General features: G+C 49.4%; 1 protein-coding gene and 1 long non-coding RNA gene across 3 annotated transcripts in view; one reads left to right on the forward strand and one right to left on the reverse strand.

Moving 5' to 3' along the window:
• The window catches only part of KCND3 (potassium voltage-gated channel subfamily D member 3), a gene marked incomplete at both ends in the record, with an annotated part of 224,956 nt that overhangs the window by 34,251 nt on the left and 164,126 nt on the right, over positions 1–26,579 (forward strand). The gene's annotated exons all lie outside the window — the stretch shown is intronic.
• On the reverse strand, positions 17,244–18,882 carry LOC309830700. The gene is made up of 3 exons (XR_014297518.1): positions 18,531–18,882; positions 17,759–17,794; positions 17,244–17,520 (listed from the first exon to the last, which is right to left on the reverse strand). It is a non-coding gene; the product is annotated as an uncharacterized lncRNA (long non-coding RNA).

Genomic DNA, 26,579 nt, shown 5'->3' on the forward strand with positions numbered 1-26,579 from the left:
CTGTGTCAGCCATAGACACTGATGAACAGGAGGCAGAGGTGAGGACTGGGGTGTGGACAAAGTGGTGCATGGGAAAGCGTATGCACCGTGGACTCGGACTGATCCCCCTTGAGTCCTGGCTGGGCCGCTCACCAGCTGTGTGACCTTGGGCAGGTTACTCGGGTCTGTGGTTGTAAATAGTGGGCGTACGCAAAGCATCTGGTACAGTGCCTGCACATGGTCAAGAAACATAAGCTGCAACTGTGGGTCTTTACCAAGCTGCAGTGATCGGGCAGGACAGCTATCGCAAGGCGTCTTGCCTCCAGGCTAGAGACTTGGGGTCCTCTTTGCCACTTCTTCTCGGCCACACCTAGAGCTCTCTGCCTTAAAGCCTTGTCACCTCTCCCTTCAAATGGCTGCAAGAATGAGCCCTTCCTCGTGGCCCCTGCAGCCAGCGCCCTCCTCCTCTCCAGCCTGCGACTGCTGCCCTGCTGCCCTCACATGTTCTCTTAAAATTCACCTTCATTTGCCCACTTTTCAAGGCCCTCATTCTGTTCCACTCTTATTTTATTCTCTTCTGCTCCAGCCAGATATCCCTCCATTCAATAACTAATCCATTCAGTGTTTTTAAAGCACCTCCTGGGCATCAGGCATGGAGCTGCGGCTGGGTCCAGGAGAGAGCATGAGGAAATGCCTATCCTCGGGGGCGTTGCAGTCAGGCGGGGGCTGCAGATGTGCGTGGTGATCCAGGGCATGAATGTGGTACGGGAGAGAAGGAGAAAGGCAGTGTTGTCAAACAGCGGGTGACCAGCCCGTTAGTGGGTCATGAAATTAACTTAGTGGGTCACAACCATCATTTTTTTAAAAATTAAATAGAGCAGAAGAAAAATATCACAGAATGATATTATGGGATCACAGCCATAATGAGGGGAAAATGTTTCTTTAAAACTTTGTTTCCATTTTATATATTGATATGTGTGTGTGTCTTTTAATGTAAAATATATTTCTTATTTTGGGTCATAGTAAAAATGTTTAGAACTAAACACTAACTTAAGGTATATTGGAGCACCCATCCTTGGGAATCAGGAAGACCTTTTTGGAGAATGACATCTTAAAAAAACCTGAAATCTTAGTAAAAGTTCATCAAAAAGAAGGGTAGGAGGATAGAAGCCTATTCAAGGCAGAAAGGGTCACCTAAAATGACCAGGGTGGGAGAAGGAGGGCAGAGAAAGCAAGCAAAAGAACCAGAGAACTATTTGGTAGTTGCCCCACAAATACAAGTATATTCCCACCTCATGCCTTTCATCTAGTGTCCTCTCCCCTGCCTTCACCAGCCTCCCTTTTCTCTTCTAAAACTGGTTGATTCTCTTTCCCAGCTCAGCCCAATGCTCTGGCCCCCAGGACTCTGACCACCCTCTGAGTGGCCTCAGTGCCTCGGTATCCAGCCCTTAATTGCTCTGTGTTTCCTGCATTTCAGTCCAGCTTTAGAATTTACTTTAGAATTTATTTTCACCCACAGGGTCTCCTTTGAGGGGTCCCATGGCCATGTGAGGGCATCAAGACATGTATCGTCTCCACTTTACAGAAGGGAAACTGAGGCACAGGGAGGTCCAGTGCAGGCCCAGACTCACCCCAAGGTGGGCGATGGTGACTCCGGTTCTGACTGTCACCAGATTTTCCAGCTTTCCGATGAAAACGTTTTTATTTGTATCAAGTTGGACCTTGAACATGTGATGCTCAGACCGACGCTTCCGCCTGATCTTAAACCCCTCTGGGGTGTAGGCTGCGTTTCACACTTGTGCATCTCCCACGGTGCTGGATGCCCAGAATGAGGCTCAGAAATGCTTGTTGTGATGTTCTGCCTACATTGCAATATGACAGTAAGGCCCCAGGGCACAGATCACCGAAATAGCACAAACCCTTCTCCTTTTTGTTTTCTTCTCCACGTGTACTTGCCTTTCTTCTCTGTTTTCTCCTCTCCTCCTCCTCTTGCCTTCCAGAAGCCCTTTCCCTCATCTCTTCCCCCTTTCCCTTCCTCACACCCCATGCTTCCCCTCTCCTGCATGCACAGTAAACCTAGACTGGCCGTAGGGAGGCCCGTTCCCAGAGGGGAGAAGTCTGCTTGCTGAGAAGGGAGAGTAAAAAAGACCCTGGTTACAGACTTCCAGCTAATTGGTCTGAGGGTCTTTAAGCCTCTCTTAAAATGCCCTGCAGAGCTGGGATGGAAACTCTCTCCAACCCTGGGGAAAAAAAAATAAAATAAGTGGAAGAACTAGCAGAATAGCCCGACAGGCTATGCAGAGGAGAAGAAATAAATTCTATCCTAAGTGTGGGCCAGAGCTCCGTGCCCCTCCCTGGCACCTCCCAGGGCTGCTGCCTCCCTGCCCCTGGGAGGCTGGCTCTCTGCCCTGGTGAATCACAGGCTCGGTGGGGAGTGATCTGTTTGCCGCTAAGCTCTCGTCTGTGGCTGCTTTTCCAGAAGCTGGAGCCATTTACAAATGGGAACAACACTCATCTCTGGCATGGGAGCCCCATGCCCAGCACCAGGCCAGTGCCTTGAAATAGATCTTTCTGTAGAGGCTGAGCAGGTGCCCTCAGCCTCTGCCCTTACCTGCCCTCACCTCAGCAGGTGTCTGAGGGCACCTGCTCAGCCACCAGACACGTGGCAGGGGCACAGGCAAACCCATGTGTACAGCGGGCCTGGTGGGCCGCCTCCTCAGAGCAGGCGGACAAGCCTTGCCTTGTGCTTTCTCGACACCAGGGCGCACTGGGAACTTGCTCGATGTTAGTGGAAGGAGTGAGTGGTGGCTGAACAAGGTTCCTCGGAGGTCAGGCCATTACCCTCTGTCTTTCCTCACTTCTCCCTGTCTGCTTACCTGCCTCTCCCATACATACATACACAGTCTCCACTGGAGAAATGTCATTGTATACAAAACAAGGATTGTCATAACAAAATAATACAAGCAAATAAATAAAAAACGAATCAAACAACAAGTATTATTCCAGCCCAGGATTTCACAGGTCCCTGTGATTTCTTAGCCATCTGGTCTACCATAGGTCATTTGTCAGCCATTATGAGAATAAGCAAAGTTTTTCCAAACCTCAGTATCCTCCTTGGAAGTCCCAGATAGATGAAGGAAAGCCCCCACTATAAATACCCCTTCTCCCTTTAGCTCTTCTGGTAACACCATTGTCCTGCCAGAGTATTGCCTAAAGAACACATGATCTCCTGTGTCTGAAAACTGGGGTTTGAGCCCTGCTCTCACTGATTATTACCTGTGTGATTTAGGGTGAGTCACTTAACCTCTCTGAGTCTTCATTTCTTCATCTATTAAAAGAGAATAACAAAAATACAATTATCACAGAACTGAAGCACGAACTGGGATGAGGTTGGAGAAAGTGTGTTATAAACTTTAAAGTGTTGGACAAATGTTTTGTTTATGCATTGCTTGTCCCCCCTGCTGGAATGTAAGCTCCATGAGGGCAGGAACCTTGTTTTTTTCACTGCTGAACCCCCAGCACCTAGAACAGCTCATGACACATGGCAATCACTCACATGTTGAATGAATTAACAAATGATTATCCAGAACACAGAAATTGGGCAAGTCATGTCATTCATCTGCAATACAGCCTCAGTGCCTCTGGGAGAAAGGGATTGTCCTCAATTTGCCATTGTATCCATGGAGCCTAACAGAGTTCCTGACTCATACAGCCCTATCTTACGTATTTGTTATCGATTGGTTAAGTAAATTATGCATCTACCAGTAAACAGCTGTCTCCTCGGCCTTGCCTGTCCACTGGGGTCCCCGTGGCTTGTTTCCCGTGCAGGGTGGGGTGTAGGGACAAACAACAGCTCTGCCAGGGTGTGGATAAGCCCTTTACAAATACAAAGAGCAGCATAACCTTCTGAATTCTCACTTCTTGGTATTTAATAATGATCTACCAGTCTATGGAGGAGTATTACAAGGAAGTTAGATAAGGAGGAAACAGGCATGCGCTAAACCAGAGGGTCCTGGAGACTGGAGGGTGAGTCCCAGCAGGCCTGGACTGGGGACCTCTACCGCTCGTCAGTGAGAGTCTGGCTGCCTTCATCCATTGAGGGCGAGAAGGATGCAGACAGCATCTCTCTCATCTTGTTTACATAGTAAGTACCACGGAGAGCACCAACCTGCTCCCGGCCCTGGGCTCAGTGCCACGGGATATACGGAATGGTGGCTCTCTACCCTGTTCAGTTTCTGTCTGGAAACACCTTGCCCCTGTCCACCACCTGAACACCATCTCACACCAGGGGTTTGGGAGCCCTTCTTGACCCTCCCCAAGACTTCCCGCCGTTTCTCTCTCACACATATACATTACCATTCCCTTCGTCCTTGGTGTCCCCACTGCACCGGGCATGGGTCCACCATCGCCCCATAGCACTTTGCTGCTATTTGTGTCTGTTCTTTCACTGCTGTGCCTAGAGCTGTGCCTGCCACATAGTAGACACTCAATAAATACGTGTTTGAATGAATGAGCAGATTAAAAAGAATAATGCACATAACATTCTTAGCCTAGGAGCCAACTTGTGGTAAGCATCCAGTCAACATTCATTGTTTCCATGATCAAGTTAAGTGAGCCTGACTTTTGCTCTCTGCGGTCCAGGTGGGCAGAGGGCAGAGGCATTTTTCTCTCACACTTCCGAGCCCCCAGGGCAGATGAGCTGACAGATGCAGGGGCTTGTGAAGAGCATCAGGCCGATGCCAGGCAAGGTGAGCTGATGACTCCTGGTAGTAGGTCAAGGCTCTGGTCAGGACGACCCCCCATCCACATGACCCCTGATGGGCTGACTGATGGAGCTTTTGGGTCCAGCCCCGGGGAACACTTGTCATTGCTAACTGTGTGTCAGAGGAAATCTGCTTCCTGTCTCAGAGGCAGTTTCTGTTCTGCTGTCAGAACTCAAAGACCATATTCCACTGGCAGGCAGGGGAGGTTCCCATTTCCGGAACTGGGGTTGGGGTCTCCCAGGCTGGCTCCCTCCGGCTCGGGCTGTCAGAGACGGCCTGCCCCTGGCTGCCTGTCATCTGCTGGGGATTACGATGCCATTTGTTCTAATTCTTGTTGACATTTCATTTCCCACACTATTAAATGAACCTCTCCAGAAGGGATGGGAGAGAAATTTGCTTTAGCAGGAGAGGAAAAGTAATGTGTACTCTGGTGTTAAACAAGGTCCTGATTTGTTTCCATGCAGAAACCTGAGTGAATCTGGAGCTAGGATCCCAGCCCTTGGGAGCTGGGTCGAAGGTTTGGGCCCAGGTGCATCCCAAGCCATCTTATGTAGAGGACCTGTGTCACATCACTGTGTGCAGGGAGTGGTTAGGACAGAAAGGGGCCTCGAAGGGAACCCTACAGACAGCAGGCACCAGGCCTCCTTGTTCCCCTCTCCACGCTGAGAGTCTTCATCCTTAGCCGCTCCCTCTGGTGAGAGGCAGAGCCGACACCCAGCTGGGCTATTTGCTTTCCTGGGCGCCTGTAGTGAGTGAGAAGGGGCGGCACATGGTCGGCTGTTACGAGAAGTTGGTCAGCATCTGGGCAGCGACTCTGCTCTTCTTTTATCCCAGAAATAGCAGCAGCTGCTGCTCTTCCGAGATAAGTTTGTCAGAGGAGGATACCCTTCCCTCCTACTCCCCCTCCTCCTTCCTGCTTTCCTTTGAGAAGTTTTCATTGAGCACCTCCTTTGTGCCAGGTACTGTTCCAGAAGCTGAGAACAGCAGTAAATGGGGCAGATGTAATCCCTGCTCTCCTGGGACTTTTCTCAAAGGAGAGAGACATGAAATATTTGGTTACATCAAGGGTTCGAAGACTTGATCGTACAATGGAAGCACTGAGGCCTTGGGGGTGAGGGGACATTAAAAAACCTACTACCTCAGTTCTGATCTCATTGTCCAGGGGGGCAGCTGACCCTCCGGGTATTTCACTCTCCCCAGGTAATTACGATGTACAGCAACTTTGAGAACAATTGAATGACAATGTGGTCCGTGCTATGAAGGAGGGTTTGAAGCTGCTTTGAGAGAATAAAATTGTAGGTTGAGATCTTGTGGGCTGGGGGACCATCAGAGCAGGATTTCTTGAAATCATGTGTGGCCTGAGACCAGAGCAGGGCTTCACAAATTTTAATGGGTCTACAAGAAATCTCCTGAGGATCTTGCTGAAATGCAGATCCTGAATCAGGAGGTCTGGGCAAGGGCCTGATGTTCTGCTCACCAGGTGAGCTCCCTGTTGATGCTAACTCTGCATGTCTGGGGGCCACACTTTAAGTAGTCAAGATCTAAAGGCAATTGGGGTGTAGGTGCAGCTGGGAGCCCCTTCAGGCTCTAAGCCCCCTGGGGCTGAGATGTGACCTCATCCACTCACACACAGCACCTCTCTGACCCTGCCCTGGCCTGGGCTTCCTTAACTCTAGGATGCTGTGCAAAGGAAGGGAAAGTGCCAAAGCCCTCCTGGCTCCAGAGGCCTGACCAGCACCCCCCCTATTCGCCTTGCCCCTCTCATTTCCACCTGGAACACTTTCTACGCTGTGACATCCTGTGGTGGTTAGAAATGCAGGCTCTATAGCCAGACTGCCTGGGTTTATGTGCCACTCGATCATTACTCATAGCATGGTCTCGAACAAATTCATCTCTCTTTGCCTCCATTTTGTCATCTGTAAAATGGGGGAATGGAATATTAGATGAATTAATACTTAACATGGTTCCTGGCATATACTGAGTCCTTAATAAATCTTGGGTATTATTTTTTGCTATTATTCTCTTTCCTTCTCCCCTACTAAACATACACACACACACACACACACACACACACTCACACACACTTCTCTTGCCTAAACACCTGACCATCCTGCTTTGCGAAGCTAGCTGGGGAAACTTCCCTGACCCTGTCCCAGTGCTGCTGTGCTCTTGTCGCTCTGCATGTGTCTGTCTGACTCTTCCCTCCTTCACCCAAGTCAGCGTACATCCCTCCACTGCTCAGAACCTCATCTCACTTAGAGTAAGCGCCGACGTCCTTACCTTGGCTGGAGTACTCCACACTTCTTCTCTGAGGTCGTTGGTGGCGTTATTCTTCATTTCGCGCCTCCCTCCCAGCTCACCAAGGCTCTGCTGCTTCAGGGCCTTTGTGATTACTGCTCCCTCCCCCTGAACCACGCTTCCTCCAGGGGAACCTCACTTCCTTCAGGTGTCTGCTCAAACACCCACTTCCGTTAGCATCTTCAATGAAATGTGCCTCTCTGCCATCGCTTTCCGTCCCCTTCCCTTCGTTGTTCTTTTTCACAGCACCCATCACCGCCTGTCTTATATCTGTATTGATTGTGTAGCTCCCCAACTCTCCAAGGATGCAGGACTTCTCCGTTTTGTTTGCGGTTGCATCTTGCGCCCAGCCTGGCACATAGAAGGTGCCTAATAAACACTTGCTAAATAAATGACTAAAGGTGGGTTCCACGTTCTTACGTGAACGAGAATAGTGTCTGGCAGGGAATGGGCATTTAGTACACGTTGAATGAATGAATGAACAAGCATCCTTAGACTCGGCTCTGACCCTGGCCCGAGGCAAATCACTTACCTTCTCTGGGCCTTGCCCTAACTGTCCACGATTCTGTCTTTTTCTGAGACCTCGAGTCAGTGAGGAGACCGTCTGGGCTGCCGCGAAGTGCCCTCATGCGGGGAGGGAGAGAGTGAGTTGAAATGTCGGGAAGGTGGGTTGAGGTCAGACTAAAGGGGTCTTTGAACCCTGGGCTTTGGACTTCAGCTTCATCCCAAAGGCAACGAGGAGCCACTGAAGGTTGTTGAGTAGGAGAGTGGCGAGATCAACTGTGGAACTTCAGAAAGACTGACCCAGCGGGATGAGCAGGCTGGATGGGGACAGGGCGATCACTCTAGACCCCGTCCGCCCTCCATCGCAGCTCCTCTGCTTCACGCACGCACGTGTGTGTGTGTGTGTGTGTGTGTGTGTGTGTGTGTGTGTGTGTGTGTTCAGGCCGGCCCAGGGCATGGAAGACGAGTCTGACGGACCCATTTCCAGGCTGGGAGCCGCACCCCAGGTTTTAGAAGCCAATCCCCTCCTCCTTGACTATTCCTGGGAATAAAGCTGGATCCCTGCCCTGCTGTTGCCTCTTGCCGTGTCCCTCAGATGGTTGCACTGTCACTCCCATCTCCTGCCTCTAGGCACAGGCTGGTTATAATGAAGGAGAAAGTTTCTAAATGAGCACCAGTGTGGAACAGCCAGCCGGCCTGTCCAGGGAGTCTGCTTGAATTCCATTTATACAGCAGACGTCTTTTTCATCCTCCTCTTAAGACCAGCAGTCTTTGTCGGCTAGGCCTGCACCCGCCTTCCCCCGGGGAGTCTGGTGCCCCCGGGTGGGGCTGGTGGAATAGAAAAGCACAGGGCTGGTCTGGCTTCAGCAGGGTCAGCATGGATGCTAATGCTGCCTGAGGAGGGGGTGCCAGATGTGGCCAGAGGGGTCAGAGGGTCTGCTTCCAGGAAACGGATGCCCTGGATGTCTGGGAACTCAGGCTCACCATGAAAGTGATGTACTCATCCCACCCCTTCTCTCCCCGAGCCCTGCTCCTTCGCCCTTCTTTCTCACTTCGGCAGATGGCCCAGCACCTGTCCTATCCAGGAAGTAAGCCCAACCTGGGGCTTATCCAGACAACTTCTCCCTCCCCCCACACCTAGATCCAGCAACACCGGCCTGCTGTTCTGCCTTCCCACCAGGTTGACGTGCTTCAGACCCTTATCATCTTTCAGGCAAAGTTATGCCACTAGCCTTCCAGCTGGTCTCCAGTTTCGCCCCCTCCCGACCATCCCACGATGAGTTAATGAGAACCATTCATTAGCCATTCATTCATTTAGTAAGCATTTATTGAGTGACTCATATATACCAGGAACAGTGCAAGGCCCTGGGTGAAGGGAAAACCCACAGTGTCTAGTCGGGGAGACCCCAAATCACAGGATAATTCTATAATTCCAGTTGGAGCTAGAAGCACCATGACGGAAAGGCAAGGAGGGCTGAGAGTGCTGGTGAGGGCTCTAATCTAGTCGAGGCAGGGAGTAGGGAAGGTCTCCTTGAGTAGGTGACACTTGAGCAGACCTTAGGCAGTGGCCAAGTAGTAATGTCACTTGGCAAGGTGGCTGGGGCCTTCTCTTCCTTTCTGGCTCCCTCTTAGCGCTCCAGCCCCAGCTCTTGCCTGCCCTACTGTGTGCCTTGGTGGTGCCAAACTAACGGTCCACCCTCCATTTCCTGGTGCCCAGGGCCTTTGCTCTGGGTGTTCCCTCTACCAAGAATGCCACCCTCACTCTCCTACCCTGGCCACCATGCTCATCCTTCAAGACTCAGACTCCTCCTCCAAGGAGCCCACCTGATCCACCAGTTCAGCATCACAATCATACCTACCTGGTCCTGTTTTTATCTGTCCAGGGGTCTGCTTCCTCCATGGGACTCTCACTGCTCTCTGTGACCCCTTTGCTCCCCAGGTATGGGCATGTAACAGCGACTTGCTAAAGATTATGGAGCTGAACAGTCTGAACTGGAAGACAAGCCCAGGCTGCCAGAAAGTGGTCTCCAGTCCAGCCACTCAGGTTCCCAGTCCTCAGCTGACAGCTGCCCCAGGGCACAGCTAGTCTTCAGACTTGGGCTCTCCTCATCTCCTTATCAAAATACAAGCCATACAGAGGCACTCTGTGCATGCGTGCGAGCATGCATGTGTGTGTGTGTGTGTGTGTGTGTATAATCAGCAAATTCACAGAAAGCACAATTTTATCAGGATAAGTTGTTTCCCTGTTTCCTGCATGAATTATACAGAGAAGGCCTTTGCTGTGCATTTTGCTATTTTTATAAGACAGTCTTGCAGCGTTTATTTTCCTTTAGCACATTTGTTGGGATAATTACATAGGGGGCATGTGTGTGTCCGGATGATTGAAAAGTGGATTGGGGGTGTTCCATGCCAAGGGCAGGCTCACCGCTCTCCCCGTGGATTGGAATGAGGTTGGGATTCCAGGAGGCTGTGCTCTCTGGATCTGCAGCCGGGGCTTCTGGACACACCTCTTACATCTGAATGGGCAGTTTGCCCGTTTGCAAAGTTTGCTCAGTTTGCAGCAAAGAGGCAGTTCTGCTCCTGTGCCCAAATTAGATGAGCTAATGCCAGTGAAGGATGGAGCCTAGTGTCTGGCATATGTAAGTGTCCAGCAAAAGACAGAGGCTGTCCCAGCTTCCTCATTATCGTCAATAGTATTGTTGCCGATGTAATTATTATTTAGTATTTCATTATCCTTATCACCAAAATCCTCTGCTCATTGTACCCATCATACTAAAGATTTGCATCTCCCAGGAGGAAAGGACATGTTTTTCTCTCTCTGAGCGATTACAACCAAATAAAGAGAAGATATTAAAATGATTTCATTTATGTAGATATCTCTCTACCTAAATGAGTGAAAACAGGCAATTCAATTATCTGGGAGTAAGGGAAACAGGTGGTTGCAAAAATAATCCAAAAGCTAAAGCTGTGGGCTCTACAATCGACTCAACCATCTACCTGCAGACAAGCCGTGGAGCGTGAGATGGGTCAGTTGGACCAGTTTTAAAGGTTTGGGCTGATGATGTATCTGAAGGACCTTGTTATAAGGTGGTTGAATGTATAAAAGGGTCCCACTGACACGGACTCTAGGAATGGCATGTCATTGAAGGTCCTTCTTGTGCACTTGAGAATGGACCTAAAGGCACAGGTCTTGTGTACATGCTCTGTATTAAATACATACTGAATGTATGGATGGATTTGGTTTAAGTCTGGTGACCTTCAGGGCTTCCTGCTTCCCTCGATCTGAAGTCAAGAAGAGGTGACCTTTTTCAGCCAACTGACCTGGATAAATAAACAAAAATGAGAAGAGTAGCTAACAGTTATTGAGTGAAACTCATATACCAAGCATTATGTGTTCTCTACCTATTAACTCATTTAATAAACAGTTGCATGAGTTATATACTATTAGCATCTGCATCTTATGACTGAGGAAGCTAAGGTAGAGCAGGTTGCGGCACTTGCCCAAGTTCATCAGTGTTGATGAACCAAGTTCATCAAAGGGGACCAAACAAGGACAGAGACTCTGAGTCCAGAGCCCATGCATCCAGCCGCATCCTTGCCTGCGGTGCTCACACACAGGCCCAGGGCAGGCACACACACACACACGTTCATGCATACATGCATGCATACACACATACTCATACACACACACACACGTGCCCACTTTTGGGCAGATTTACATTCCTTTTTCTTTCTTTCTAAGAATGATATTGGCATTTCCAGAACACACACAAGTCTGGTAGGGTAGCAGTCTGGGATTAATTTACAGACTCCCTGTGGTTTAGACAACTGCATTCACCAGGTCTGTCCAGGCCTCCCATGCCCAAGGCTGACGTTCCTTGTCGTGGGCAGCACCTCCCAGGTCTGGTTTCCCTGATATTGTTGGTCATCAGCTGTCCTGATCCCTTGGCAGCCCATGGCTTTTAAGGAACATAAAACATGTGCTTGGGCCAAGGCTTTGACTCAGATGCCCCTCACCGGACTAGAGACGGATGGAATGGGCTTGGGGGCTGGGGAGTCATGCGGGATGGGTGGGAGTCAGCCTTTCAATGCCGGGAAAATAGCCCTCCCTCTTGTGTTCCTCGAGTCACTTCCAAATTGTCCTCTCTTCCCAGCAGTGGCCCAATTACAGGGCTGGAAAGCACTGGTTACTTGGGAAGATAGCTGTGATTATAGCATGTTCTCACCAGGATAAAAGATGATTCCACCTGGGGAAAGTGGTCCAGGGCACCACCACACTGTTCTCACAGCTCCCCAGCCTTGTCGGTCTCTCTGAGTAGCAGGGAGGGGTGTGAGTAGAGACGGAGGACCTTTCCACCTACTCTCGTCCCACCCAGGGCCACCTGGCCAGTCCGCACCAGCCAGCTTCCAGGACCAGCCAGGGCAGCCTTGACCTCAGAACCTGTTCTCCCTCCTCCCATTGACGCTGGTGTCGCTAACTCTCCACTGCCGTGGGAGGATATTCTGTAACCTCTTTGGTCCTGACCAGCTCCCCACATGCCCAGGGGAGCGTGGTCTAGAATAAAAATTCATCTTAGTAGCTGCCTTCAGAAGTGTATAATCAAAAGGGTAAATCTGCCTGTAAAAAATCATACATGCATCATAAACATCAGAGCCAAACAGAAAGAGATCTGGGTGATTCACACCTCTCCAACGACATGATGACTGTCATTGTTGACTGTGATTTTTGGAACTGGGGCTCCTTAGTCTTGGGTGGTCAGGGCAGCTGCCTCTTGCTATATGGAGGGGAAGTCTAGTAAAAGTGACTAGAGTTCTATGGGTTTAATCCTGGAAGGCTTCCTGGAAGAGGAGATTTTAAAAAAAAACAGGATTGGGAAAGCCCATCAGCTTTAAAAGGTGAACCTTGGCCTCCCTGCCTCCTTTCCCACATGCATGTCACTCTTGACTTGATCCTGCTTCCTGGCCTACCTTTAAAGGTTCATCCCCAGAGCAGCCTCTCCTGACGTCTTAGGAAACACTGCTATAATTTTGTGTATGCTCTTCTGCCAGGATTCAGAGCAAATCCCGACAACAGCTCCCTGAGGCTCCTAACGGAAAGCTCATGTGGAACGCTAGGGGTTCTCCACTCGACTCTGCTCCTACCTCAACCACCCTTTTGAACTAGCATTCACTGAGCACTTACTCTGTGGTTGGCACTGTGCTGGGCAGCTTCTGTGCCCCATGTGTCTCCACGATGACTGGCACATCATAGGTGCTCCCTGAGTGCTGGCTGATGATTGGAAGTCACGTAGCCAACAAATAGCTGGGCATGGATTGGAGCCCAGTGCCCAGTGACCCCAGAGCAGCACTCTGAACTATATCAACGCCATCACACCACACTGCACTGTGTTCTTTTTAAATCTCTAGGCCACCTGTTTGCAAACTTTTAGCCTGAAATTCCACTCCTATTGGGTACCTCCTGCCGGGCCAACTTTGCGGTGGATGAGTAGAACCAGGAGCATGGCATTGTCACAAAACCAAGAGACCAACATGCGACAACATAGATGAACTTTGAGCACGTGTGCTAAATGAAATAAGTCAGTACCTAAAGTTGTCAAATTCACAGAGACAAAAAGTAGAATGGTGGGCAGTTATTGTTTAATGGTTACAGAGTTTCAGTTTTGCAAGAAGAAAAATGTTCTGGAGAATGGATGGTGGTGATGGCTGTACAACCACGTGGATGTACTTAATGCCACTGAACTGTACACTTAAAAATGGTGAAAAATCAAAAACAAACCCGAGACCAAGCCCTGAGCACAGGTGAAGAGGGTGAAGCAGATCAGGAGTTGGTCCTTTTGCCATAGACAAAATAATGGCCCAATGATGTCTATGTCCTAATCCCCAGAACCTGTGAATATGTTGCAAAGCGAATTAAGGCAGCAGGTGGGATTTACAGCGGTTGTTAATCAGCTGACCTTAAGAAAGGGAGAGTGTCCAGGGTTATCCAGGTAGGTCCAAGGTAATAGCAAGCGTCCTTAAAAATGGAAGAGGGAGGCAGAAGAAGAGGCTGGAGGGATGTCATATGAGGACTTACCCTCTGTTGCTGCCTTTGAAGGGGAGGAAGGGACTGTAAGCCACAGATTTTAGCCCAGTGAGACCCATTTCAGACCTCTTTCCTCCAGAACGGTAAGGTGATACAGTTGTGTTGTTTAAGCCAGTGAGTCTCTGCTGATTAGTTACAACAGCAATAGGAAAGGACTGTAGTCTCAGAGCAGTGATCCAGAGCTCAGCAGTCCTGCCACCGCAGTAAGCCGGCCACTGGAAGATCCGTGTCAGGCTGGTCCATTCACAACGCTTGAGAGATGTTCTAGGGGAAGAAGGGAGCCCTTATCCCATAAGGCAGAAGATGGGTCACTGCGACTGCCCCTAACCGTCAAGCCCCGAAACTGTGATAATCATAATAGCAAGCAATTACGCAGCCCTGTACCAAGCACTGTCTTCAGCCCTTGTCTCGTACTAACGCATACACTCCTCATAACAATTATGCGAGGTAGTTACCATTTTACCCCATTTTACAGTTGAGGAAACTGAAGTCCAGAGAGGTTAAGTGACTTGATCAAAGTCACACTGCCTATGAGGGGTATAGCTGGAATTTGAACCTAACCTCTAGAATCTTTGCTTTCAGCTGCTACACTGTGAAAATAATAGGCTCTCCTTTTTGTGGGACCCATTCCTTGAGGAAGAGAGTCTGAATTTAGGAGAAACTCTGTGGGTTTTGGCGGGGGGGGTGTCCCTCCACATCCTGTTGGGCTGCTTGTTTATTTGGGGGTGTGTGAAGGCTCTGTGAAGCAGTACTAAAGCTCCAGGAGTTAGACCCAAATGGAAAGTTATCCTCAGAGAAGTGCCCCTCCCTCCTCACCTCTGCTCCCCGTTCCCATCCCCCTTCTTCCCCCCCTTTCTCATCCACCTCTGGTAGGTAACCAACCTAAGTGTGTGTATTCCTTCTGCACCAATGGACAAGATACCTGTGTACCTTCTTCCATCCCTTTCTTCCTTACGTGAGGGGTGGCACACTGTAGATAGTCTTGCGCTTTGCCTTTTTTTTTTTAAACATCTTTATTGGCGTATAATTGCTTTACAATGGTGTGTTAGTTTCTGCTTTATAACAAAGTGAATCAGCTATACGTACACATATATCCCCATATCTCCTCCCTCTTGCGTCTCCCTCCCATCCTCCCTATCCCACCCCTCTAGGTGGTCACAAAGCACCGAGCTGATCTCCCTGTGCTATGCGGCTGCTTCCCACTAGCTATCTATTTTACATTTGTGCTATTTTACATATATGTCCATGCCACTCTCTCACTTCATCCCAGCCTTTTAACTTGGCAGTATGTTCAGGAGGAAGCTGGAAAACTCAGTAACAACATGCTGGGCTCAGCCTCCTTCATCACAAAGACAGGGGTGGGGGTGGGCCCTGGATAAAGAGGCCACTCTCCCCAACACACTCACACTTCGGTTAAAACAAAACAAACCCACAGTGTCACGACCTTTCTTGCCTGGGTATGTGCCCTGCCGTGGCCCTCTCCCTGACACGTCCAGCTTGGCACACCCAGGTTTTGCCAGACCTTTGTCATCCTAATAAATGAAGGGAGAGACCTGAATCCTCGTGTTGCTGGTGGAGAAATTGAGGCTCAGAGGAGTTTTTGCATCATTTACTCGATCGCATGATGATTCAGCACGGAGTCCAGCCAAGACTCCTAGTTCTTTATTATACTTGGGCGCAGTCAGTGATGCTTTGTAGAGATCAGTTTACTGGGTGAGGGTGGAGCCTCAGGCAACACCCGAGAACTAGAGGAGGTAGGCCAGGGCCCCAGGGAAAGGGTGGGCAGAAGCCTGATGCCCCTCGCGCAGGTCTGGGGCTGGCAGGTTTCAAGGTTCATCTGCTTGGTCACTGATTCAGTTATCCATGCCACCAGCACTCACTGAGCTGCTAACACCATGTGCCTTCCTGCAGAGAGACCTGAGTGAACGCTTCCCGTCCAAGGATGGAGAGCGCCAGTTTAGGTGCCCTGTTAAACAGTGAAGGCCCTCTGCCCCTGGTGGGTTTGGGTCCAGCATTCAGTGGAGTTAGAAAGTGGACGAGACCTTCTTTCAGGGTCCCCTCCAGCCCCAGGAATCATCGACTACCAACACGGGGAGATTTTCTTTCGTTGTCACCTCGGTTTTCAAGCCTATTTGCTGTGAATCCAAAACCCAAGCCCAACACAACTTACTGTTTAAAAAAAAAAAAAACATCAAATCGCATCAAATCACCTCTCTTTGTCCCGCATTCCGGCAGCCTTTCTAAATCTGCCTACCTAATTAGCTTCTTCTCCTAACCCAAAATATGATTAAATCTGTATTAAAAATATCTGTGCAGAGTAGGATCAGACACACCTGAGCATTTTCTAAATTTAGCAAAGGACAATAGGCTCTGGGTTACTTTAATTGGGTGCGGGATTGCTGCAGGAATACATTTTAATTTGGATTTCCAGAGCATTTCTCTCTGTCTCCTGCCTTTAAATTGCGTAGCAGGGGAAGGGGGAGCATAATGGGGCCCGTTCATAACTGCCCTCCCTCCCGACTTATCTCGGAGCTGAATGAACAATGCGCGGCTGGTGGAGGAGGGGACAGGTGGGAAAGGGGTATTCCTGTCTGCTTAGCATGGCTTTGACAGGTATCCAGGCACAAGCGGGATGGGCCCAGCTCTGCAGAGAGAGGCAGCTGTGGGATGCTAGCAGCATCTTCCTTGTCACCCCGCTTTCCCTGGGAGCCCCCAGTAGTTCCCTGTGCTTTCTGGTGCTGGTGGGAGGAGGCGCTTGCTCAGAGCTAGGTAGCCATGCAGTTGGGACAAGCGCTAGACATGAACGATTTCAACCAGATGTGCATCTCCAAGGCACCTGCCCATTCCTTTGCTGAAAGATGAAATAATGCCACTATGGTATCATATGATGGCATCCCGCCTCCCCTCCCCCAGGAGATGCCAAGGCAGGCTTCTTACAGTGGGCTTGAATGACTTCCCTGATTGTACCTATCACCCCCCCATTGCTGGCGAAAGAAAGAAGCCTGGGAGTCCCAGCATCTGGAAACCACTGGGGTGCAGTCAGTCTTGCTTCGTGAGAGCCCTTTACTGAGGAGGTGGGGGGTGGAACCCAGCGCGGTGGAGGAGGCCTGGCTGCCCAGGAACCAGAGGTGGGCAAGGTTGGGGACTGGCTGGCTTCCTCTCAGCGTTCTCTACTCCCTGCTGGAATTCTTACACCAGGTGCTTGCCACTGATTTTCAATTTGCAAAGCAAAACAAATTTGCATTAATCGGAAAAATCCACAGGAAAGACTGTTTAGATTTTAATGCAGCTGCCGGGAGCCTGTTGGATTCCAAGTTTGCAGGAGGCTCTGTTAACCCTGATGCCATCAGAGGCTTGTTATCTCTCCTCTGAAACAGTCCCGTCTTCGAGCAGAGCTTTCCTCCCCTGGCCCCAGGCTGTGTGGCCTTTTCCCACACACTGGAAGCCAGGGAGGGAAAGCTGCCACACCCCACATCCCATAGCCCACTGTGACATTGCTCCCAGGAAGAGTTGTGAAGGGAGCATTATGAGGTCTATGTGGGACTGCCCTGAGCCCTGGGGCCAGGACACTTGGCGGGGTGGGGGGGGGGCCTGTGAGCTAGACTCAGCCCCTCTTCTGCGATGTCATTCCCGGCTGGCCCCTGCCTGCTGCCCGCTCTGCCTGGGGGCTTCCTGCTCCATGTCTGCACATGGCATTCAGACAGTGAGAACTCATCTGAACCTCAACTTCCACAGGTGCAGTCAGGGTGGTGAATTTTTCCCCAAAGCAACTGTGCGATGCCTTCTCTAGCCATACAGGAGTGGACCCCACAGCCTGCTGCCCTGCTTGCGTGCGGCTTCGCTACTGCTTCTCTCTGTGGAGGCTGAGCATTAGGCACTGACGATTCCATGTGTCTGTGCAAAGGAGAGAAGGCACTTAGACAGGAGCTGTCCTGGAGCTCTTTAAGGGCAGGGAGATCCCAGCCAGCTGAGCGTCAGGGGCAGGAGATGAGCCTCATTCCGGGGCCCCTTCTCCTTCCTGGGCATCATACCCCCCTCCCTCTGGGCCATTCATTCAGTTAACAGATATTTTTTAAGCTCCTATGTGACAGGCACTATTCTAATCATGAACATAGTAGAATAAAGTCCTTACCTTCATGGAGCTTATATCCTAGTGGGGGTTGATAACCTAGAGATACATAAACCAAAAAAAAAAAAAGAATCCATCGTCAGGTGGTTGTCAGAGCTGGATGAAGGAAAGTAAGTAGAGTTGGAGGGCAGAGCCTGGTAGGCGTCTACCATGCGGCCGGCAGGAAAGACCCCTTGAGAGGAAGCAGTAAATAGTAGGTAGTGAGGGAGTGAGCCATGCAGGTGTCTGGGAGGAGGAAATTTCCAGGAGCAGAAGTGCAAGCAGGACCACTCTTTGGGCTCAAAATACCTGGCTGTTTGCTTTGGCTTCCTAGCAAAGAAAAATGCAATGCCAGCCTGGTAGCCAGCAGGTTGATATTAAGAAGGATTATGCTGTGCGTTGACCTAAGAGGGGAGGCTTTGGAATCGGATATACCTAGCCCTGGATCTGTGCACTGACATTGCCAGCTGTGTGACTCTGAGCACATCACTTAACCTCTCTGGACCTCAGAGTCCTTAGCTGGAAAATAGGGAGATCATGATAGTTTCTATCCCAGAGAGGTATTGTGACAATTAAATAGGAAAAGAGATGTAGAGCACTTAGTGTCATAACCAGCCCATTTAGTAACTCACTAAATGCTATTTGTTGCCTTTGAGGAAAGATAAATGGAGTGAAGGGAGATGCATGTTTAGAAAAGAAAGGATGGAAGGGGAAGAGACCAGGCATCTTCCAAAGGGAACACTTCCTAAAACAGGTCAGCTCTTAAGAATCAGAGCAAATGAACGCCGTTCCTCACCCGGCTGATGATCCAGCGGTGGGGAGCGCATCGCTGCCTGCGTCAGCCCCAAGTGATGAGCGGGATTCAGGGATGCCGATTCTGTTCCCAGGACAGCTTCCTCCTAGAGCAGCAGAGGGAAAGCCAAGCGCCAGGAGAACTGGACCTTGTCCAGGTCTAGCCTGGCTGGCCAAGCCACTTACCCACTCTGGCCTCAGTTTTCTCTTCGGGAGAACGAGGGGAGTGGGATGGCCTCCCAGGTCCCCCCAGGGCTCTCCCTGGACCTTTGCAGGGGACAGGCACCTGTGAGGTGGTAAAAGGGTCAGGCTCTGGACCACACACGTCTGATTTTGAGCACAGACCTGCCAGTTCCCAGCTGTGTGACCTTGAATGTATTACTTGCCTCATCTTTAAAAATAGGAGAGCCTTGAAGTTTAAATGATACAATGCGTATCAAGTGCTAACAGTGTCTGGTGTCTGGCACATAATGGCTCAGTAAATTGTAACCGTTACAACTATTCCTTCTCCTGCTACTCTTGTTATTGTTCTTATGCACCATCACAGAGCAGTGGGACCCACCCTAATGTTCTCCCGGCCCCAACTCACTTTAGGGAACTTTCTGCTATGGGAACCACAAACTGTGGAGGTTAGTTGCACATGAACCATTGGGTACTGACATTAAATAAAATTCAGTGCAAAGTTACCCTGATACATTGTTAATGGTATGCGTAATTGTTTCAGAGCTGCACAATAATTAGGCATAAGTGGTAAGCTAGGCATGTAAATGAAAATAATTAGTATATGTAACAATTAGGCAAAGAAGGCATTTTTTGTGATCAGCTGGGAGAAGGGAAGATACTAGGGCTGGGGAAGAGGATAGGATGAGGGAAGGATGCCCAGGCCCCATCCTTTTATCCCAAATGGGAGGGCTGGTTCCTTTTCAGGTCCTATCTGGGCCAAACCCCATCAGCCACCGCTGCCTGCCCCAGGTTCCAATATTAGGCCCTGACAAACCACTTAGCCAGGCACTCTTCAAACCCTGGACTTGTGACAAGCGAAGAAAGAGCACAAGGCATTGCCCCTGGGAGTTTCTGGGTGCCCAGGTGGGAAGGGACTCCTTTCTCTATTAGGAGAGTCAGTGCCTAAAACAATACCTGGCGCTTCCAACACATCTGTTGAATGAATGAATGCGTGCTTAGACACGCCTTTGGGGGAAATGTTTGCAACTGAGAACATTGCAAACATGTTTGCAACTGAGAAGTAATGGGAAGAAAGGGAAGTTGGGGCTGGGGGAGAAGAAGAGAGGAGGCTAGTGGTGAAACTTTGGGAGGCCCAAGGGCAAAGCGGTTAGGAGTGTGGGTTATGAAGCTAAACCTCGTGGGCTTCATTCCCTGTGCAATTAGCTGTTCTGTGCCTTGCTTTTCTGCCCTGTAAGCCGGAGACAGACTGTGGTACAGATTAAATGAGTTAAAGTAGTTAATACATGTAAAGTGCTCAGCCCAGGGCAGGGTACACCATCAGAGCTAAATAAAGCCATTTATTAGCCATTTTTATGTACTTTTCTGTAAATATGGGTGTCTTCCCTGCAACTTAGCGGCAGAGAGGTGGGCGGTTCTGACACATGGGGCCCTTGGAGGAGAGAAAGGACAGGGAGTTGCACGCCTCCCATTATCCTTCCCTTCGCTGAGCACACATTCACATTACCAAGCACCACGTGCCGGGCCCTAACCCAGGAGCTAGCAATCCAGCAGGGAACAAGACAGGCAAGGTCCCTGCCCTCTTGGAGCTTACAGTAGAGGAGGGGCAGGTGGTTCATAAACGTGAATAAAATACACAGTGTGTCACTTAGTGCTAAGTGCTATGGAGAGAAATTAGCAGGGAGAGGGATTAAAAGGAGCCGAGTGTGGGCGTTGGAACCAAATTGGCTAAAAACAGTGGAAAGGCCACAATCTTTATGCATCTGCATAAGCGTGTGTGTGTACGTTTACTATGTGGATTTTCTGTGAGGATGTTTTAAATCCCAGGCCAGCCGGAAGCCTCTTTCTCCCCACTGCCCAGCCTGGGTTTGCTGGGGAATGCATTATACCGTTCCAGTGTCTTACAGATGGAAAACCAGTGCCAAGTGACCTGCCCAAGGTCACACAGCTTGTAATTAAGTACTGGGCAGATCTCCTTTGTCAATCTAAGAAAACACATTTGTAAAATGGTACTTGTTGAGTGTTTACTGGTGAATGGCCCTATGCTAGGTGCATTATTACATTTTTACTTCCTTCAAGGCAGGGGTTCCTATCCCTTTCGCAGATGGAGAAACTGAGGCCCAGAGAGGTTTTGTCACCTTCCAGAGTTCACACAGTTAGAACCCAGGTCTGCTTGCGTCTGACTCCAGAGCCAGACCCTGTCCACCACTAAAACTGTTAGTAAGAATAACCACTGTGATCCCTCCAGGGTTAAATGAGGAATTTGAGTGAGTAATATAGTGGGTAAGAACACAGGGTCTAAATTCATATTCCTGGGATTTAAATCCTGGCCTATCCACTTAGCGGCTGTGTGACCTTGAGCAAGCCTCAGAGCCTCTCGGTGCCTCGTCTGTGCAGTAGGGGTGGTAATAGTAACCTGTCATACTGCTGTGTGAGCATTGAATGAGTTAACCCCTGTAAAAGCACTTAGCACTGTGCCCCGCACAGTGAACACGGCATGCGTCAGCTGTTATTATCAAGAAATGTAGTCACGTCTTCCGGGTGCCCAGCCCCTCCTGCTGGTGGCATAGCCAGCTGACCTGTTTATGGAGTGTGTGGTGAGCCCAGGCAGGGGAGGTGTGGCTTAGCTGGGGTTTTCTCTGATGGGGGCCCCTTACACAGGCAGGACCCGGGGCTGCGATCCTGTCTGTGGACTGCAGCTGACAGCACCCCCTCTGGATCATCTGGGTCCTCTTGCCTCTCCCTCTCAGCACCAGAACATCACTCAGACCCCCAGTTCGAAGCCTGCCACTGTGAAGGGAGAGACAACTTCATGCCCCAGAGAAACCTATCAGTACTGCCAGGACAGAGACCCTGTTTGCAGCTGCTCTTGTTCTGCATGTTTCAGTATCGGGCATGATGTGGGCACACATTCTGGAGGTGCTGAATGCCAGCCTATGCCAGTGGCAAGGGGCATGGGCAGCCCTGGAAGGGAGGAGTGAGGCTGGCCAGTGCCTTCCTTGCTCCACCCAATTCCCCACCGGTCGGCCAACTACAGAATCAAGGGGGCATTTGATGTGAGGTCTGAAGCACCACCTGAACATTTCATGCTGGCCCCTGGACATGTGGGGTAGCCCAGGATGTGGAGACAAGATCAGTGAAGGCCTCGGTTTCAAGAGGCTTCACTCATCTCTGCCTCAGAAGCGTTCAGGTACCAAGTGCATCTGCGTGTCAGGTCTGGCTCCTCTGCCAGTAGGAGACAGCGGTCAGGAAGGAGGATGCTGCTGTCCCTCTCCGGGTCATAGCCCGAAGCGATGATTTTTCCTCGAGGGAGATTAAAGAGTCAGGTGCAAGGGAGCCTGTGTCTGGAGGGAAGACAGGTCAGCCTGTTATTTCTCAAGTACATCGTGTCCGGAAATAGCCCAGAGCTGTGGCAGCCCCAACTTTTCCTCCTAAACTAAGATGGTCCAAGGGCACCCTTGCCCTGGCCCTCCAGGTTGGCAAAGTCCTCACGGGGAGGCATTTTCTAAACACAAGGGCCCTCGGTTGCTCTGCTGGGATGGCTGGGCCACTGGGCAGCAGCCCCAGAGCTGAGCTTCCAGCCAAAGGCTTGGTTTCCTACGCACATGTTAACAGGCAGAAAAGAAAAACTCTGGTGCTGAAGTGTGAACTGGAAATGCTTTTGAACAATCTGTTCAGGCCTGATTGAACCCTGGTCTCTGCCTCTCTTAAGTGAGTGATCTGCAGACTCTAATGTTCCCCGGAATCTTCCATGCTCCCTGAGCACCACGTTTATTGCTTTATTATAGCACTTAGCACGCGCTATTGTAATTATTTGTTTATATGTCCATAATCATCTCTTCTAGGCTGTCAGCTCTGCAGAGGGACAGCTTGCATTACTCACCTCTGTTTCTGCAGCCCCACGGTCACGGCCTGGCACTTGGGGCTCGGTGACTGTTTGTGGAATGGGAAGGAGGCAGAGAGGGAGGAAGATGGGATGCACAGCCCTCCGTGGTCGGGAGCCACTTCCTGTGACCACTCACTGGCCAAGGGAAGCCTGCTTAGGGCTGTGCTAGTGGTCCTTGCCTATGGGAATGTCCCTTGCCCAAGCGATAGCTCGTGAATCCCTCCACGGTTTGAAATCCCAAACCCTGGGCATCTGCCTGGCAGCCTCCCACACCTCTGACCAGCTGCCTCTGGCCAGTGGTGCTCATAGCAGCACTTCTGCCCCCCACTGCCTTCAGGAGGATCAAAGTAAGAAGGGGGCAGGTACCCACCTGTGCAACAAGCCCTGCATCTCTACTGAGGGGCTTGGCGCTTCCGAGGAGGTATTAAGGCCCCCACTGGTTTTTCATTGACACAGAAACATGTGCCGCCTCCTTCGCTGGAGATACAGAAATATATTTCCAAGTTGTTGACCCAGGTGTTATAACGCCGGAGATTAGAATCCTGGAGATGAAAGCGGAAAGGTCACACACACACATACACCACACACACACACACTCACTCCTGTGAGGCTGGCACTCACTCCCCTCCCTCCCACCAGCCCGGGTTGGATCCCAGCTGAGGACCAACTATACATCAAGGTCCTGGCCTGGAAGCCTCAGTGGGACAGCCACCTGGAGCTTGTCGGAGAACCAGAGGAAGGCGGTTTGGGTAAGCAGGGCACAGAAAGGAGGAGGGATATGCAACAATCTGGGGGCTCATCCTAGCTTTAAAGGACTCAGCCCTTTATTGTGGAATCAGACGGTGATGCCTGTGCTGGGCCAGGAAGCAGACAGGAAACCACCTTGGAATACACGCTGGGTGTTTGACGCCAGGCTAGACCTTCATGCACCCTCGTCTACCCCCATGAGCCCACCCTCTCCACTCTACCGCGTTGATTCTCGAGACTGAGCCTGGGCCAGAGGTCTAAGGGAGTCCTGGAGAAGGTGCCTTGACTCTTGGGATAGTTGAGCTGTAAGGAGCCCTAGAGGCCATACATTCCAACCCCTTATCCTGCTGGTGGGAGGTTGAGAGGTCAGGCAATTTGAACGTGGTCACCCAGCTAGTGTGGGCAGAGCCAGGACAGAACCAGGCCTGTTGACTTTTGGTCCAGAGTCCATTTGGAGTTTTGTGGGGATGATCAGACCTGAGTGTGTGTACCTGGCTTATCCCCAGTCATAGGCCTTAAAGGCCAGGCCCATTATTTCTGTTTCTATTTCTTGCAGAGGAGACACTCAATAAACATTGATTGGATACTTTACATCACTATCTCATTGAACCTTCACAACTTCCATATAAAACAGGGATTGTGCTTCTCTATAGATGAGACATTTGTAGCTCAGAGAGGTCAGGTAACTTGCCTGAAGTCACATAGCTACTAACAGCTAAAAACAGAACTTAGAGCCAGATCTGACTTCAGAGCCAAAATATATCTAGCAAATCCTTCCTATATGCCGGATACTGTTCTGATTCCTTGTATGTTCCAACTTAACTCATGCTCCTAATGTCTTATGAGATAAATGCTGTTACTTTCCCCCTTTAAAGGCACAGAGAGGTTAAGTATCTTTGCCAAAGTCACATAGCCAGTAATCTTTCTGACTCAGAAGAACTCACTATTAGTAGTGTTCTACATATACTCAGTAAACATTTGTTGGATGAATGAATAGAAGTACAGGAGTAACTGCCGGGGGATCTTCAGCTATGCTCTTAGCACTTGGGGGGCTGGTTCATCAGAAGAATCTCTCCTCTCCCAACCACGACCAGCACCATATCACCTCTCCTCAAAACACAAATTGAAAGCCACTTAGCTGTGCTGGAACTGGGTGGAATCTAAATTTTACCTGACCTCAAGGCAGAGACTCAAGGCAGTTCTTCCTTTCCTCCTGCCAATGCCACCCTGCTCATGAATTAAAGATGCTGCCTGTGGCCATGGCTTCGTAATGGCATCACCTCCTCTGTGTTCATCTCCAACAAATTAGGGCTGCCTAGAAGCACTCTTGGGCTTCAAGGCAACAAATAGTTGGAGACAGAAATGTCTACAGAGTGAGTTTTTCAGCTGCCTTGAGAACAGAACACCCATGACTGTTGCAGTAACTTCGAATTGTTTTAAATCATTGTTTACCCACAGCACTTTCCTGCTATCATTACCACCATAAAGCCTTATATTTAGGCATCTCCGTTATCTCCGTGGGAGCTCAGAGCCCTGGTTTATCCTGTTTATCTTCCTAACAGCTCTGGGAGAGGAGAGGCCAGTATGCTCTTTCAGCTCTTACGCGAGAAGGAAAAGTCAGCTCTGAAAATAAGCAGTAACTCCTCCTATCCAAGGCCTCAGACACATTAGGGGGTTGATGGTGCTGTAGAGGGAAAATATCACTGGGAACAGTTGAGAGACAAGTACTCCTCTCAACCTTCGCTCTGCCATTAACTAGCTATGTTACCTTGGGCAAGTCACTCACTCTCTCTGGGCTTCAGTGTAGTGAGAAGTTAGGACTAAAGTGAGTTCTGAATTAAGATGTGGCAGGTGTGAATGCAATCCCTATCAAACTATCACTGGCATTTTTCACAGAACTAGAACAAAAAATTTCACAATTTGTATGGAAACACAAAAGACCCCGAATAGCCAAAGCAATCTTGAGAACGAAAAACGGAGCTGGAGGAATCAGGCTCCCTGACTTCAGACTATACTACAAAGCTACAGTAATCAAGACAGTATGGTACTGGCACAAAAACAGAAAGAGATCAATGGAACAGGATAGAAAGCCCAGAGATAAACCCACGCACATATGGTCACCTTATCTTTGATAAAGGTGGCAGGAATGTACAGTGGAGAAAGGACAGCCTCTTCAATAAGTGGTGCTGGGAAAACTGGACAGGTACATGTAAAAGTATGAGATTAGATCACTCCCTAACACCATACACAAAAATAAGCTCAAAATGGATTAAAGACCTAAATGTAAGGCCAGAAACTATCAAACTCTTAGAGGAAAACATAGGTAGAACACTCTATGACATAAATCACAGCAAGATCCTTTTTGACCCACCTCCCAGAGAAATGGAAATAAAAATAAACAAATGGGACCTAATGAAACTTCAAAGCTTTTGCACAGCAAAGGAAACCATAAACAATACCAAAAGACAACCCTCAGAATGGGAGAAAATGTTTGCAAATGAAGCAACTGACAAAGGATTAATCTCCAAAATTTATAAGCAGCTCATGCAGCTCAATAACAAAAAAAAACAAATAACCCAATCCAAAAACGGGCAGAAGACCTAAATAGACATTTCTCCAAAGAAGATATACAGACTGCCAACAAACACATGAAAGAATGCTCAACATCATTAATCATTAGAGAAATGCAAATCAAAACTACAATGAGATATCATCTCACACCAGTCAGAATGGCCATCATCAAAAACTCTAGAAACAATAAATGCTGGAGAGGGTGTGGAGAAAAGGGAACACTCTTGCACTGCTGGTGGGAATGTGAATTGGTACAGCCACTATGGAGAACAGTATGGAGGTTCCTTAAAAAACTACAAATAGAACTACCATATGACCCAGCAATCCCACTACTGGGCATATACCCTGAGAAAACCATAATTCAAAAAGAGTCATGTACCAAAATGTTCATTGCAGCTCTATTTACAATAGCCAGGAGATGGAAACAACCTAAGTGTCCATCATCGGATGAATGGATAAAGAAGATGTGGCACATATATACAATGGAATATTACTCAGCCATAAAAAGAAATGAAATTGAGCTATTTGTAATGAGGTGGATAGACCTAGAGTCTGTCATACAGAGTGAAGTAAGTCAGAAAGAGAAAGACAAATACCGTATGCTAACACATATATATGGAATTTAAGGGGAAAAAAATGTCATGAAGAACCTAGGGGTAAGACAGGAAT

The sequence above is a fragment of the Grampus griseus genome (genome assembly GCF_964374135.1).
Source record: "Grampus griseus genome assembly, chromosome: 1".
In the NCBI taxonomy this organism is placed as follows: Eukaryota; Metazoa; Chordata; class Mammalia; order Artiodactyla; family Delphinidae; genus Grampus; species Grampus griseus.